The sequence below is a fragment of the Protopterus annectens genome, chromosome 5.part0 (assembly GCF_019279795.1).
Source record: "Protopterus annectens isolate FY-2018-M chromosome 5.part0, PAN1.0, whole genome shotgun sequence".
Classification (NCBI taxonomy): Eukaryota; Metazoa; Chordata; order Ceratodontiformes; family Protopteridae; genus Protopterus; species Protopterus annectens.
In genome coordinates, this window is record NC_056735.1 from 1,769,949,940 (window position 1) to 1,769,964,563 (window position 14,624).

At 37.0% G+C, this 14,624-nt stretch overlaps 1 protein-coding gene across 1 annotated transcript in view; it reads left to right on the plus strand.

The window, feature by feature from the left end:
- DSCAM (DS cell adhesion molecule) overlaps positions 1-14,624 on the plus strand; it is a 3,720,739-nt gene that overhangs the window by 730,302 nt on the left and 2,975,813 nt on the right. The window lies entirely within an intron of this gene.

The window sequence follows — 14,624 nt, forward strand, 5'->3', positions numbered from 1 at the left end:
AGAAGTTTCTCCATCAGGGCACTTCTCTGAACAAGTGAAGGCACAAGAGGCCAACAGCCCGAGAACATACTGACAGCTGTGAGACTTGTGTTCAGACTGGAAGCAAGATAGTTGGATGGTTTCATGCTTGTACAACTTATTATGCATCCTTAAACTTGTGGGCTTATATCATATGTTGGACATATGCCTCTATGAAAGTTTTTGGCTTTGGTACCCTAGTCGGACATCCAGGTTATTTGGGGAGATAACCCGGCAGTTTTGAGCACTGTGACAGTGATCTAAGGAAGGACCTCAAGCATTTCACAGGTCTATAAATTAGTCAACATATAATCTGACATTCTGATATCAATGGCTGGAACCATACTGAGTTTTGGCATCCTAATATTAATAACATAAAAGGACTTGTTATTTGGATCCCTGAGACAAAACATTACATGAGTAAAAGAGTTTGTTGCATAACTTTCTTACTTTTTGAAACTGACAGATCATTTTTTTGGCTATTAGACATACTTTGTTTTCTAACGGTAATTACAATGTGAGAAGGAATGCTTACTGTGTGACTCAGTTTGTTTCCCTCTGTTACTGTGTTGTTGGTATAAGACAGGCTGTGTTATGACAACAACTGAGTGGATATCAGTGAAGTATGAATTACTTCAGCTATAAAAAGTATAGGCACAAAACCCCTCTTGTTTTCATGAACTTCACTGTGTCACTTTCATACCCATTAACAGATTTCTACATGTTGCAGTAGTCTGAGTTGACTGAATTGCATTATCATTTTTTAGAAAACATAGTAGTCTGTGTGCTAAATTTTGCTGTAGCCAGAGTTCATTTGACTTGCCTTATGATTATGGGAAAAAGATGGGTTATAGTGTCACTTTTACCCTTTCAAAGATGCACAAGTGAGGATGGGCCAGATTCATGAACACCTACACTAAGTGTACAGTAAGTGTACACAATTTGTATTCAATAACATCCTTATCACATTTCTTGTGCTGTCTATTCACTTAAAAAGATTAAGCTAAGTGTAGACATTGTGGTAACCTGTAAGAATCCCCCTCAATATTTAAGGTTGCAAGAAAATCGGTAGAAAAACTAAAATTAGAGGGAGAAATTGGGAGTTATGCTTGTGTTGTCTTTTCACTCAGAATGATGTACGCTGAGTGTAGGCATTCATGAATCTGATATTCCTCAGACCATTTTGCTGAATTTTAATCTTATAACTTGGTTATAAGTTATGTTCCATTTCAGGTAAAGGAAGCCCAACCTAAAGTGCAATGGCTTAATCTAAGAAACTCATTTTATGTGTTACATATACCGCATTTTCATTAGAATGGTAAAGCAGACTATGAAACTTCCTAATACCCTGGTCAAAAGACTTTTTACTATACTGATATTAAATTGGAAACCTATTTGTACAGCAGTATTGTGGCACACATTTCATAGTTATTCTTGAATACTGGGATGAAAAAGTATATTTTATAGATTGATATGGTACTTAAGTCAGGTGATACGTTAACAAATTGATAAGGTGCAACAGAAGGCACAGAAAAGGCACTGTGTATAGTGTGGCCATCTATAAAAAGAAACAGGATAACAAATATTTATTGTACAGTTTTGTAGTGCCACATCTAATTTGATTTGAATATGTCAAAAGCTGTATATGTCCTAGTTGTATCACAACATGGATGATACGTTTAAAAGAAATCAACATTTAGGTGATTCTGAAAATGGTATAACTAGAGTAATATATGGACAACATTAATGTAAGACCTTAAAGACTCAGATGTTTAGGTGGCAGTGTTATCTATAGTGCAGTTATAAATATTAACTATAGGTAGATTAGGAATGTAATTTATACTAGAGAATTGTCTTGCAATGTCAACCTGAATTGTGTCACCTGACCTTGAAGCATGTTACTGATACCATTAAAACAGTGTGGTTTACCACTTATGTAAGATGCACTACATACCAAAAGCTATGGAACAAAACATGGAGGACTGAAGCATACACAAGTTTGTTTTAGACAAAGCAAGACTGCTTCAAAAAGTTGTTTTTTTTACTGTCAAAAGTGATTCTTAAGCAAAACAAGAAATCTACACAAGTCAGTATCTAGCATGTTACTTTAGAAAAGAAAATGTTTAGTACAAGTTATGTATTTTATGTAAAGATGGGGTTTATTTAGAAATATCCCATACTCATTGTTAGCTAGTTAATAGTGGACTTTACCCACTAAATCCAGAAAAGTTACCAAAGTCACATTTTACTGGTCACATAGAGCAAATAGAAAAGTGACAAGAGTGACATAGAGTTATACAGTTATATGCCTATGAACAGATAGATGTCAGTTATAAGCAAAGTAGCTATAAACGTTTAGTTATATGAGCATAAATTTATAGTGTTTACCCCATTTAATCACATGCCATTGCACTCAATATGTGATTAATCAAAAATACAGCCTGTATACCATTGACACGCAATATTTTCAAAACACTGATATTCAAAACATCTCAGAACATACAAAAAAACAAATATTTTCTTCAGGGCACAAGTCCACTGTACCCTCTAATATGGGGACAACTCCCACACGATTGATTTCTGTCTGTACCTACTCCAGATTCTCACATACTCTAAGAAGAGGGAAAAGGGGAAAAACAGTAATGAACCTCATATTTGATCTCTTCTTTAATTCATACAATGCAGAAAATGAGCAGACAATATTCACTGTAGACAGTTCTGTTTCATATTTATTTTATTATTTATTTATTTTAGCAGAGCCAGAAGTTGTTAAGATGTAATAGAAGTTGATTGAAACGATATTCCTGTTTTGATATTTTAAGATTTACAGAAGAAGTCAGAGATAGGTTTCCCAAATCTATGGGTAGTTATTTTTACATTCCTCAATAGATATGTTTCTCTTATTTCATTTAGAACCGATTACTCGCATTGGGTCTGCTTCTATTACCTTTATGTACTCATCTTCACTTTCACTCAAACATGAAGTTATGTGATGTCCCTTACTAATATGGTTCCTTATTTTTATTGTACCATTGGAGTCTTCATCCCTTACTAATATGGTTCCTTATTTTTATTGTACCATTGGAGTCTTCATCCCTTACTAATATGGTTCCTTATTTTTATTGTATCATTGGAGTCTTCATCCCTTACTAATATGGTTCCTTATTTTTATTGTACCATTGGGGTCTTCATCCCTTACTAATATGGTTCCTTATTTTTATTGTACCATTGGAGTCTTCGTCCCTTACTAATATGGTTCCTTATTTTTATTGTACCATTGGAGTCTTCATCCCTTACTAATATGGTTCCTTATTTTTATTGTACCATTGGAGTCTTCATCCCTTACTAATATGGTTCCTTATTTTTATTGTACCATTGGAGTCTTCGTCCCTTACTAATATGGTTCCTTATTTTTATTGTACCATTGGAGTCTTCGTCCCTTACTAATATGGTTCCTTATTTTTATTGTACCATTGGAGTCTTCGTCCCTTACTAATATGGTTCCTTATTTTTATTGTACCATTGGAGTCTTCATCCCTTACTAATATGGTTCCTTATTTTTATTGTACCATTGGAGTCTTCATCCCTTACTAATATGGTTCCTTATTTTTATTGTACCATTGGAATCTTCATCCCTTACTAATATGGTTCCTTATTTTTATTGTATATATGTATCAGTAGTGGGTGCACTAAGGTGGACTAAGGTCCCCTGAAAATCTTAAAAGGTATAACAGTGAATTTTGAAATTCTCTTTTTTTTTATTTGAATCATAGTTTATTTCTCATATTTTCACGGCTTACAGTACTGAGTGTCACATGTAGGATGGAGCCGGTAATAGCAGGATAAACCTTTTGCTGCACTGTTTGATATTCTGACACTGTACACTTAGTTCACTGTTTAGGCTAGAACCCCAAACATTTGGTCTGTGAGCCTTATCAGGAGCTTTCTGAATCTAAACAGAATCGCATAATAAAATACATTGAATTAATGGCACACTGCTGAAGCTAGGCTGTGCCATCTAGACTAAAGAACTAAATGAGAAACATCCTGCTTATGATAAAATATTGCTATTTGATTCTGTACATTAGTACTTATACTTTGTAGGAATCCCTGTATTATCAGAAAGCAGTTGTGTTTTCATATTTTTGTTGTTTAAATAACGTAAATTCTTTGCTTATGTTGTGCCTTATATACAAGAATGACGCTGTTTTTTAATAGTGTGACTTCACCTTCCATAAAATGTACAATGTGAGGAAATTCACATGTAAAGTCACACGTAAGGATCATTTTAGTGTTAAGATGCTAAACCACTTTTCAGTAATTACCTTAAATATTGTTCCAATGAAGCTTGACTCAGAGGAAAAGAGTGAAGTGTGTTAAAACAAATGTGTAATTAAATAAACTGGGTCAAAGCAGGCCATGGTATGTCAGATTAGTGCAGACTACCTCCATCTTGGAAAGAAGTAGTGTGTGTGTGTGTGTATATATATATATATATATATATATAGTTTGTAATGTTTCAGGAAATGTGTGGCATTATCATAATGGGGTTTACCACACATATGCATCTATGTAAGTTTTAAGAATAGAATTCTGTGAATACTGGCATCTGCCCTGTCATGTGCTAACATGACAATAACCTTATATGTTAATGGACGTTTTATGTTAAGTACAGAAATGACACGTCTGTTTAAACATAAACATCCAAATCTCCCCAATGCACATTACCAAAGTCTCTTTATGAAACAGTCTAATAAGAACTCCTTCAACTTTAACAGCCATCTTTAAAGGATTAAGTTTTTTGCTAGATAATTAGAGTTAATAGGTTCTGTTGCTTCACTTTTACATTAGTCAACAGACAAAAAACTTAAATGGCATGGTACTGTAAATTTCAAGGCACTATTTATCATTGTGCTATTTATTCTATCCCGTGTGCATGGTGCAAAAGGATGGGGTTCTGACTGCGACTCACTTGACCAGAATTTGGTAAGTGGCTCCAGTAATGGAAGATGCATTTAGGGAGGGAGTGAGATGGCCTGTTTGTCTTTCTGAGGAGCACACTGGATGCAATGCATTTTATGTAGACAAAACAAAATGCATATCTGCTTTATTTTGAAATCTTAACAAGGACTGCTGTTACATCTGCCTTGATTAAACTAGTTTGCACCACTCAGAATGACTAGCTCTTGACTAAATAAGAATATGTATCTGAAAGACAGCTGTTTCATGAAATATTCTGTTATAGACAAGATGCTGTTTTAATGTACTGTATGCTCTGTTGTGTTGTGTAGCATTCATACTGAGTCTATTTACATTGCCATGTATTTATAAGTTACTACACCCACTATGCTGTAGAAACTACTCCCTGAAACCACGATGCATTGCAGTTTATCAGTTCAGAAGACAGTGTGCAACTGGTGTTCTACAGTCATGGTGTACAACAAAAAGATGACATTTCTAAAATAAATTCCTAAAAAGATAAATGGTTTTGTTGCGATATTTTTCAATATTTTTAGTGACAATACTGTGGGAATTGGCAAGGCACTATTAAATTATTTTCTGTGTGCAGTGCTTTCTGAGCCCTGGCAATGATTGCAGATGGCTTAAGGTTCCATTCCTAATCAATCCAGCCATTTTATGGCCATGATCTCAAGTGGTAGATATTGATTACATCAGGGTGTTTTATTCCCATATTCCCATCTGAGAAATAAATGACTAAAGCTATAGCCTCTCGTTTCAGTTACTTTCATTTACAGTTTTGGAAGCATTTGCAGTAGGAAAACTCATTATGATTTAGTATAGAAACTGATAAAAATAATGAAGTGATACTGCATGAAATAATGTTCAAATGTTTTGCTGTTCTGCTGTCTGTTACAGTGGCTGTCCTTATTGACCTAGGAGGAGAACAAATAAAACTTGCAAAGTATGACGGCTACAAAATTCTTTGTCAAAATTATATCGTTATGTACAGTAAATCTTTACTGGAATTTAAAGTATCTGCTGAGGATTGTCAGTGTACTAGACTTCACCTTTTTGGAAATGCTTCCATTCATGCTATCGTTTTACATGTAAATATGTTTCTAATATTCCACTATATGGACCACATCCCGAGGAGTAATAGTGCATTTATAAGATTCATTTGTGACCTGGTATTGTGGGCCATTTTATCATACATGGGTTTGCAATGGATTCTAAACAATAACCATTCATTTCTATAGTGATGTTCAGATATTTGAAATAGATTAGAAAAAAATTGTTTAAACACATTACAACTGTCCGTTACAGTTCATAGGCTGGATTTTTTTTTCTTTTTGTCTAGCTTGTACACAACATGCTGGCCAGTTACTTCAGTCAAAAATGAAACCTGAAGCTAATTTTGCCATTGCAACATTTTATAACCCTCGTGTTCATTAGAAAGAAACATTGTAGTAAGATATTAAAAATGCAAGGCAATGGACAGCATTACTGAAAAAAAACAAAAAAAAAAAACGGTGAATTTATTTTGTGTAGTACTTCATACTCCTGCCTTATCTGCTTTCAATAAGGTGATACATTATGGCTATGGCAGGAAAGCTGTGCCACTGTCATCTTCTGGTAAGTTAATTCTCCACGTCTTTACAAACGTATTTGATTTCTGTTTAGTTATTTATAAATTCTTTAAGTACACATCCAGTTCCTACATTTTTCAAGCCTGCATTGTCATTCCCATGGGTGACACTTATTATCATTCCTCTTGTATGGACTGAAAAAGGCTGCTTCTGCAAAACAAAACTGATTTCAAGTTATTCTGGAGAGCTGGAATTCAGAGCCCTCTGTGTTACTGCTCAGAAGGTATAAAATCGTTCTGTGTGAGCATGGGGATGTATTAACAGTCACTGTTCAGAAGTGCAGTAGCATAGCTAGAACTCCTATGATAACGCAGAAATGTACACTCTCACAACTTTGTGTGTGTGTGTGTGTGAGTGTGTGTGTGTGTGTGTGTGTGTGTACACTGTATACATAAGTGCATGTATGTGTGCACATGAAAGAGGTTTCTAATGTATTTTGTTGATGTTCGACTTGTAGTGGTACCTGGATAAAATAAAAAAAAAAAAAAAAATGAGAGCTTCAGATGATTGGAAAAAAAAGCTTATTGTGCATGGCAGAAGGCCGTTCCCCAACTCAGCCCATGTAGGGAATGAGCCCCCACACCAACCTTCATATATACCAACCGAGGCCCCTCCCCAACTCACCTCATGTGGGGAATGAGCCCCCACATCAACCTTCATATATACCAACCGAGGCCCCTCCCCAACTCACCTCATGTGGGGAATGAGCCCCCACACCAACCTTCATATATACCAACCGAGGCCCCTCCCCAACTCACCCCATGTGGGGAATGAGCCCCCACACCAACCTTCATATATACCAACCGAGGCCCCTCCCCAACTCACCTCATGTGGGGAATGAGCCCCCACATCAACCTTCATATATACCAACCGAGGCCCCTCCCCAACTCACCTCATGTGGGGAATGAGCCCCCACACCAACCTTCATATATACCAACCGAGGCCCCTCCCCAACTCACCCCATGTGGGGAATGAGCCCCCACACCAACCTTCATATATACCAACCGAGGCCCCTCCCCAACTCACCCCATGTGGGGAATGAGCCCCCACACCAACCTTCATATATACCAACCGAGGCCCTCCCCAACTCACCTCATGTGGGGAATGAGCCGCCACACCAACCTTCATATATACCAACCGAGGCCCCTCCCCAACTCACCCCATGTGGGGAATGAGCCCTCACACCAACCTTCATATATACCAACCGAGGCCCCTCCCCAACTCACCCCATGTGGGGAATGAGCCCCACACCAACCTTCATATATACCAACCGAGGCCCTCCCCAACTCACCCCATGTGGGGAATGAGCCCTCACACCAACCTTCATATATACCAACCGAGGCCCCTCCCCAACTCACCCCATGTGGGGAATGAGCCCCCACACCAACCTTTATATATACCAACTGAGGCCACTCCCCAACTCACTTCATGTGGGGAATGAGCCCCCACACCAACCTTCATATATACCAACCGAGGCCCCTCCCCAACTCACCCCATGTGGGGAATGAGCCCCCACACCAACCTTCATATATACCAACCGAGGCCCCTCCCCAACTCACCTCATGTGGGGAATGAGCCCCTACACCAACATTTATATATACCAACCGAGGCCCCTCCCCAACTCACCCCATGTGGGGATGAGCCCCCACACCAACCTTCATATATACCAACCGAGGCCCCTCCCCAACTCACTTCATGTGGGGAATGAGCCCCCACACCAACATTTATATATACCAACCGAGGCCCCTCCCCAACTCACCCCATGTGGGGAATGAGCCCCCACACCAACCTTCATATATACCAACCGAGGCCCCTCCCCAACTCACTTCATGTGGGGAATGAGCCCCCACACCAACATTTATATATACCCCAACTCACCCCATGTGGGGAATGAGCCCCCACACCAACCTTCATATATACCAACCGAGGCCCCTCCCCAACTCACTTCATGTGGGGAATGAGCCCCCCACACCAACATTTATATATACCAATCGTACTGATTCACAAAGATGAGGGAAAAATGAAAGAATCACAAAAACAGTTCTACTACACCTGTGACATCAGTGGAAAGTGAACTCATAGTGAGTTTTTATATAGGACAAGGATTGCAAAGTAGAAAATTAGTGCGTTTAAATTACCCAAGTGAACCCTCATCCATTAGAACTCATTACATAGTATATCAGTAATGTTTTCAGATAAGGTAAATACATATGGAAAGATATGATATTAGAAATAAGATAGATAAAATAAAGAATGCTGTTGAAATACATAAGAAAAGTTTTACTCAACGTCATAGTCAATTCAACGATTCTAATGAAAATGGATTTGTATAATAATAAAACCTCATTAAAGACCCAAAATTCCAGAGAGATGAATTAATCTACAGAGAGATCCTTGAGAAAAATAAGATCACTTGCTAATGAGACCAGATCAGTGTGCTAAATGTGAAAAGGAATACTTTAACTGTAGCACCATTTCATTTACTTGCTAACTTGGCATTGGAAGTAATTGTTTCCATTAAGACAGAAGTACGTTTGAAAGAATTTCAATAGGTGGAAGTTTTGGTCTTCTTTTTCTTGCATTTTTTACATGAAAAAAATACATGCATGCTAAATACATATGCTTTGCATATTATCAGCTTTCAGTCTGACACATTTAAATAATCACAATTTCTAGTACTCAGCAATTTAACATAAAACAATGCATGTTTAGACAAAAAAACCCCACTCTGTAACACAATCTATAAATATTTGTGTGTGTGTGCACGTATATGTGTGCATGAGTGGTGGGTAAATATGCAGTGCATGGGGCCCTTGCCAGTGTGATTCATGGGCCGCTACAGAGAACACTACCACAGTTGCATCTGATAAAGCTAGTATAGTGCCATTCAGAGACATGCTAATGAGCTGACAATTAGGTCTTTCTTATTGCAACCATAGCTGTCTGTGAATCACATTTTCTCACTGTCATGGTAACTGACCTATATGGATAATGGATACATAGAGTGGTAAGCTGGTTTCTGAATTTTAGGGAATGTATTTTACACGTATCTATATATATATATATATATATATATATATATATATATATATATATACATACATATATATTGTTGCCTCACAGCAAGAGGTTCCTTGGTTCAGTTGTTGGCTGGGGTGCCTTCTGTGTGGAGTCTGCATGTCTTCCCTGAGTATGCCTAAGTTTATTCTGGGTGCTGTGGTTAATCTGGTTTCCTCTCTAATTCCATAGACATGTAGTAGGTGGATTGCACACTCTAAATTGGCCATAGTGTGTGTGTGTGTGTGTTATATATATATATAGATATATATATATATATATATATATATATATATATATAGATATATATATATATGCACAAACACACACACACACACACACACACACACACACACACACACACACACACACACACACCCCTGTTAAAATGCCAGGATTTTGTGATATAAAAAATGATACCACAATAAACTTTTCCCACCTTTAATGCAATCTATAACCTGTACAATTCAATTGAAAAACAAATCTCTTAGGGGAAAAAATATAAAAAATATTCGCAGAGAGATTACAAAGCATTAACGGGATCTCATTGCTGAAAGGTATCGGTCAGGAGAAGAGTACAAAGAAATTTCCACATCATTGGATATACCATGGAACACAGTGAGGACAGTCATCAAAAAGTGTAGAAAATATGGGACAACAGTGACATTGCAAAGAACTGAACGTCCCTCCAAAATTGATGAAAAGACTAGACAAAAACTGGTCAGGGAGGCTGCCAAGAGACCTACAGCAACACTGAAGGAGCTTCAGGAAATTCTAGCAAGTACTTGTTGTGGGGTCTATATTATCTTATTGAAGAGGCATTACAGCGAATGCCTCTTCATCGACCCGTAAAGAACGAACCACCGGTTCCACAGATGGCTGATTCAGCAATTTTTTCCTAGGGAAATAAAATCACTTGGCCATCAGCATGAATTTGCCCCTTTCCCCACTGTAGTGCGATCTTGGAGTTGGTATATTTTGTTAGGAGGGTGTGGGGGTGAAGCCCCCAGTTTTACGTGTTTGTAGTGATGTTTCATTTCTGGTCGGATTACTGATTTTTTCCCTTAAGAAAAATATCGGTGAATCTCTATTTGCAAAACTGGTGGTTTGTTCTTTAGGGGTCGATGAAGAGGCAGTTACTGTAATGTCTCTTTGATGAGATAATATAGACCCCTGGTTGTGTACTACATGTGGCAACAATCTCCCATATTCTTCATATGTCTGGGCTATGGGGTAGGGTTGCAAGACAGTAGCCTTTTCTTATACAAAAAAACATCCAGGCCTGACTAAAATTTGCAAAACAGTACATCAAGTCTCCCAAAAGCATGTGGGAATATGTGATATGGTCTGATGAGACCAAGGTTGAACTTTTTGGCCACAATTCCAAAAGTTATATTTGGCTCAAAAACAACACTTAGCATCACCAAAAGAATACCATCCCTACGATGAAGCATGGTGGTGGCAGTATCATGCTTTGGGGTTGATTTTCTTCAGCTGGAACTGGGGCTTTAGTCAAGGTGGAAAGAATTATGAACAGTTCCAAATATCAGTCACTTTTGGCCCAAAACCTTCAGGTGTCTGCTAGAAAGCTGAAGATGAAGAGGAATGTCACCTTTCAGCATGACAATAACCCCAAACATACATCCCAGTCAACAAAAGAATGGCTTCACCAGAAGAAAATTAAAGTTTTGGAATGGCCCAGCCAGAACCCAGACCAAAATCCAATAGAAAATCTGTGGGGTGACTTGAACAGGGCTGTGTACAAGAGAGGCCCTTGCAATCTGACATATTTGGAGTGCTTTTGCAAGCAAGAGTAGGCAAATATTGCCAAGTCAAGATGTGCCATGTTGATAGACTCCTACCCAAGAAGACTGAATGCTGTAATTAAATCAAAACATGCTTTAACAAAGTATTAGCTTAAGCTTATTGTGCATTTTGTATTTTTTATATTTTTCCCCCTAATAGATTGTTTGTTTTTCAAGTGAATTATACAGGTTATAGGTCAAATTAAAGGTGGGAATCTTTTAGAAATTATTTATTGTGGTCTCATTTTTTATATCACAAAAACCTGGCATTTTAATATCCACTGTGTGTGTGTGTGTGTGTGTGTGTGTGTGTGTGTGTGTGTGTGTGTGTGTGTGTGTGTGTGTGTGTATAAATGTAAATGTAGTTCCGTTTTCATTTTTTTTTTAATTTATTTAATGCCCATATGAGTGTTAAATGTTTTATGAAGTGAATTGTTTTATAGTTATATTGGTTTTGAAGGTCTATTAATGTTAATATTGTCATTTACTACTGTTGGACTGCCCGCCCCTTTTTTCAACTAAATTCTTGACTGGCAAAAATTTTTGTCAGGTTCTTCTTTCCACACCCTTCCATAATGATTGGTCACATAAAGAAGCCAATAACCCTCCAATGCTAAAGCCCACTTTTTGATTCCTCAGGCCACCTTTTCATGAACATTGGCAGGCACATAAGCCCACCAGGACAGCAACTATGTAAAAATTGTCTAGATTTTAGGTGGGATGCTTGTTAAAAGCTGGACTGATGCTCTTTGAGTGACCAATCTTCAATCATGGGCTGACTGTACTCCATCAACATACTCTCCCCCTAAAGACAGCTCCCACTGAATTCTGGTAGCTGATTGGTTACAGTAAATAATCGACTCTCAACAAATGTAGTTCATTTTTTTTCCTTATAGGAATAGCATTGTGTAACCCTAAGCATTATTGTATTCACTTAATAATATATAAATATCCAAACTGAATGTTGTTTTTAAAGAATTAAAGAAATACTGACATCAGCACTTATCTTTCTGCAGTTTTAATGTAAATAAAAGTGATTATTTCACGAATGGGAATGAATGTATGTTTTTGATTTTTACTGTCATAATTGGTCTATTAACATGGAATGAGTATCGTAAGAATGCAGATTAGACTGCAAATGGAAAATAACAGTGAGTTAAGTATCAAAGAATAACCGATAATTGAAACAACGGTAAAAGTGATGAAACTACTGATGGAAAGGCGGATGACGTTTGCTAAGTAAATGTTTCATTAAAAAGTCTCAGCAGCTCTGCGCTCAGCATATTACACAATGATATACATATTGTTGATGAAAAGACATAAAGAAAAAAACATGGGCTGATGAAGAGCTGTTCCCATTATCAAACATTTGGGTTACAGTACATCAGGGTAAAACTGAAAAATAAAAAGACCAAGGAGATGTTTGGGTGGATAAATGATAGAAACAGACAAACACGTATACCAAGTTTACATTTAGGCGCCAAGAACTTTTTTGAATTCCAGCCAAATGCCTCAACTTTGTAATCACACCGTGACTGAATTAAAATATTTACAGGTAAAATAAAAATAAACTTTGTTATGCATATTTTTCTCTAATTCCCAAATATGAAAATCCAGTTGATTCCCCCAAAAAGCATATTCAGACAAAGCATTGTGAAGGAGTGGAATTAATCCTAATGTCATTAGTCTTACATGTATTGATTTTATAACCCAGAATGTCCATATTGCTGTTGACCCAAAGTTTAAGAGGAAAGCTTGTTTAAACCCCTATCACGCACTGTTTTTCAGTCAGCATGTGAAAATCAGATCATTAATTGGCAATTCCCTGAAAGGATACTTATATAATGTATCACTTTCTACAGTGAATGATTTGCAATAATCAATATTTAATAAGGAATTAAAATCAGTGAAAGCTGTTGGGGTATAAGATTGTCCTGATAAATGGATATCACAAATGTATCTAACTATGATTGCAGAGATTAACAATTACAAAAAGTTACAATGGCTGATGTACAGAAGGCCTGTTATAGAGTATCACTGTTTAAAATGATGTCAGGGTGCAGTACCCCAGGTCACTCCCCCATTTTTTTTGTTCATGACTAAAATTTATGCATGTAGACTTCACCTGCCATTTTGAACTATTTCTTCTACTATATATTCTAAAACATAGCCCTTGGTAAGGTATCATGATTATATATTCAGTGATGTCATTCAGAAGTCAGGTTTATTTATTTATCATTATTGTTAGTTTCTTTTTATGCTCAAAGATTTGATGTAAAAAGAAGATCTATATATAGTTATAGTGCTTATCATTCTGCAAATCACTAGAAATGACATGGTGAGTGAGTACTTGAATGTTACAACTTATTAAGTGGTAGAATTTTAGGCATCATTTGCCATTTGCTTGAATTTATTCTGGCAATGTTATTCTGACATAATATCACAGATTAAAGCTGCCACATGAGATTGGTCATGGTAGCAGCATTCATTAATTTATAGATTCATAGACTGTTTATTATGCTAATGACTGGGGGTAGGGGTCTTTCTAAGCCTAGCCAAGTTTTACCAAAAGAATAATGATGTCCTGCATCCAAATAAGGCATTCAGGGCCATGCACATATAAGCTAACTCTGTCCATAACGGCATGAGTGCCAGGCCTGGTGGAAATTTCCTATTCCTCAACAACTGATCTAGGTTGCACTTAAACTGGGTGATAGATGAACTCGAAGATGAACCTGTTCCATAGGTGGGGCAATCTCTGGACACAGATCTGTCTCTCCAACATGTTCTGTTTACATCACAGACAAAATTCAAGTCCCCATACCTTCTTTTTCTGGTACTCTTTTACTTAGTAATATGCAAGTGGTTTCATAAGTGTATTTCACACAGAGCTAATCAGAGGAAGAGCGCTGAGCAAAACTCTGATCTGTGATATATAAGCATCCTGTTTTTTTTGCTTATTTTTACTAGTTATTTATAGCACTTTTATTGTCTACTGCATACCTTTTACTGTATTTTATACCTATAAACTAATCTGCACAGTTATATTAAAATTGTCTGCCTGATGAATAAGTTTTTTACTGTCACACTGTTTGTAAATCTTTTCTAGCTAGTTTCACTGTGTGCGAGGTATTAA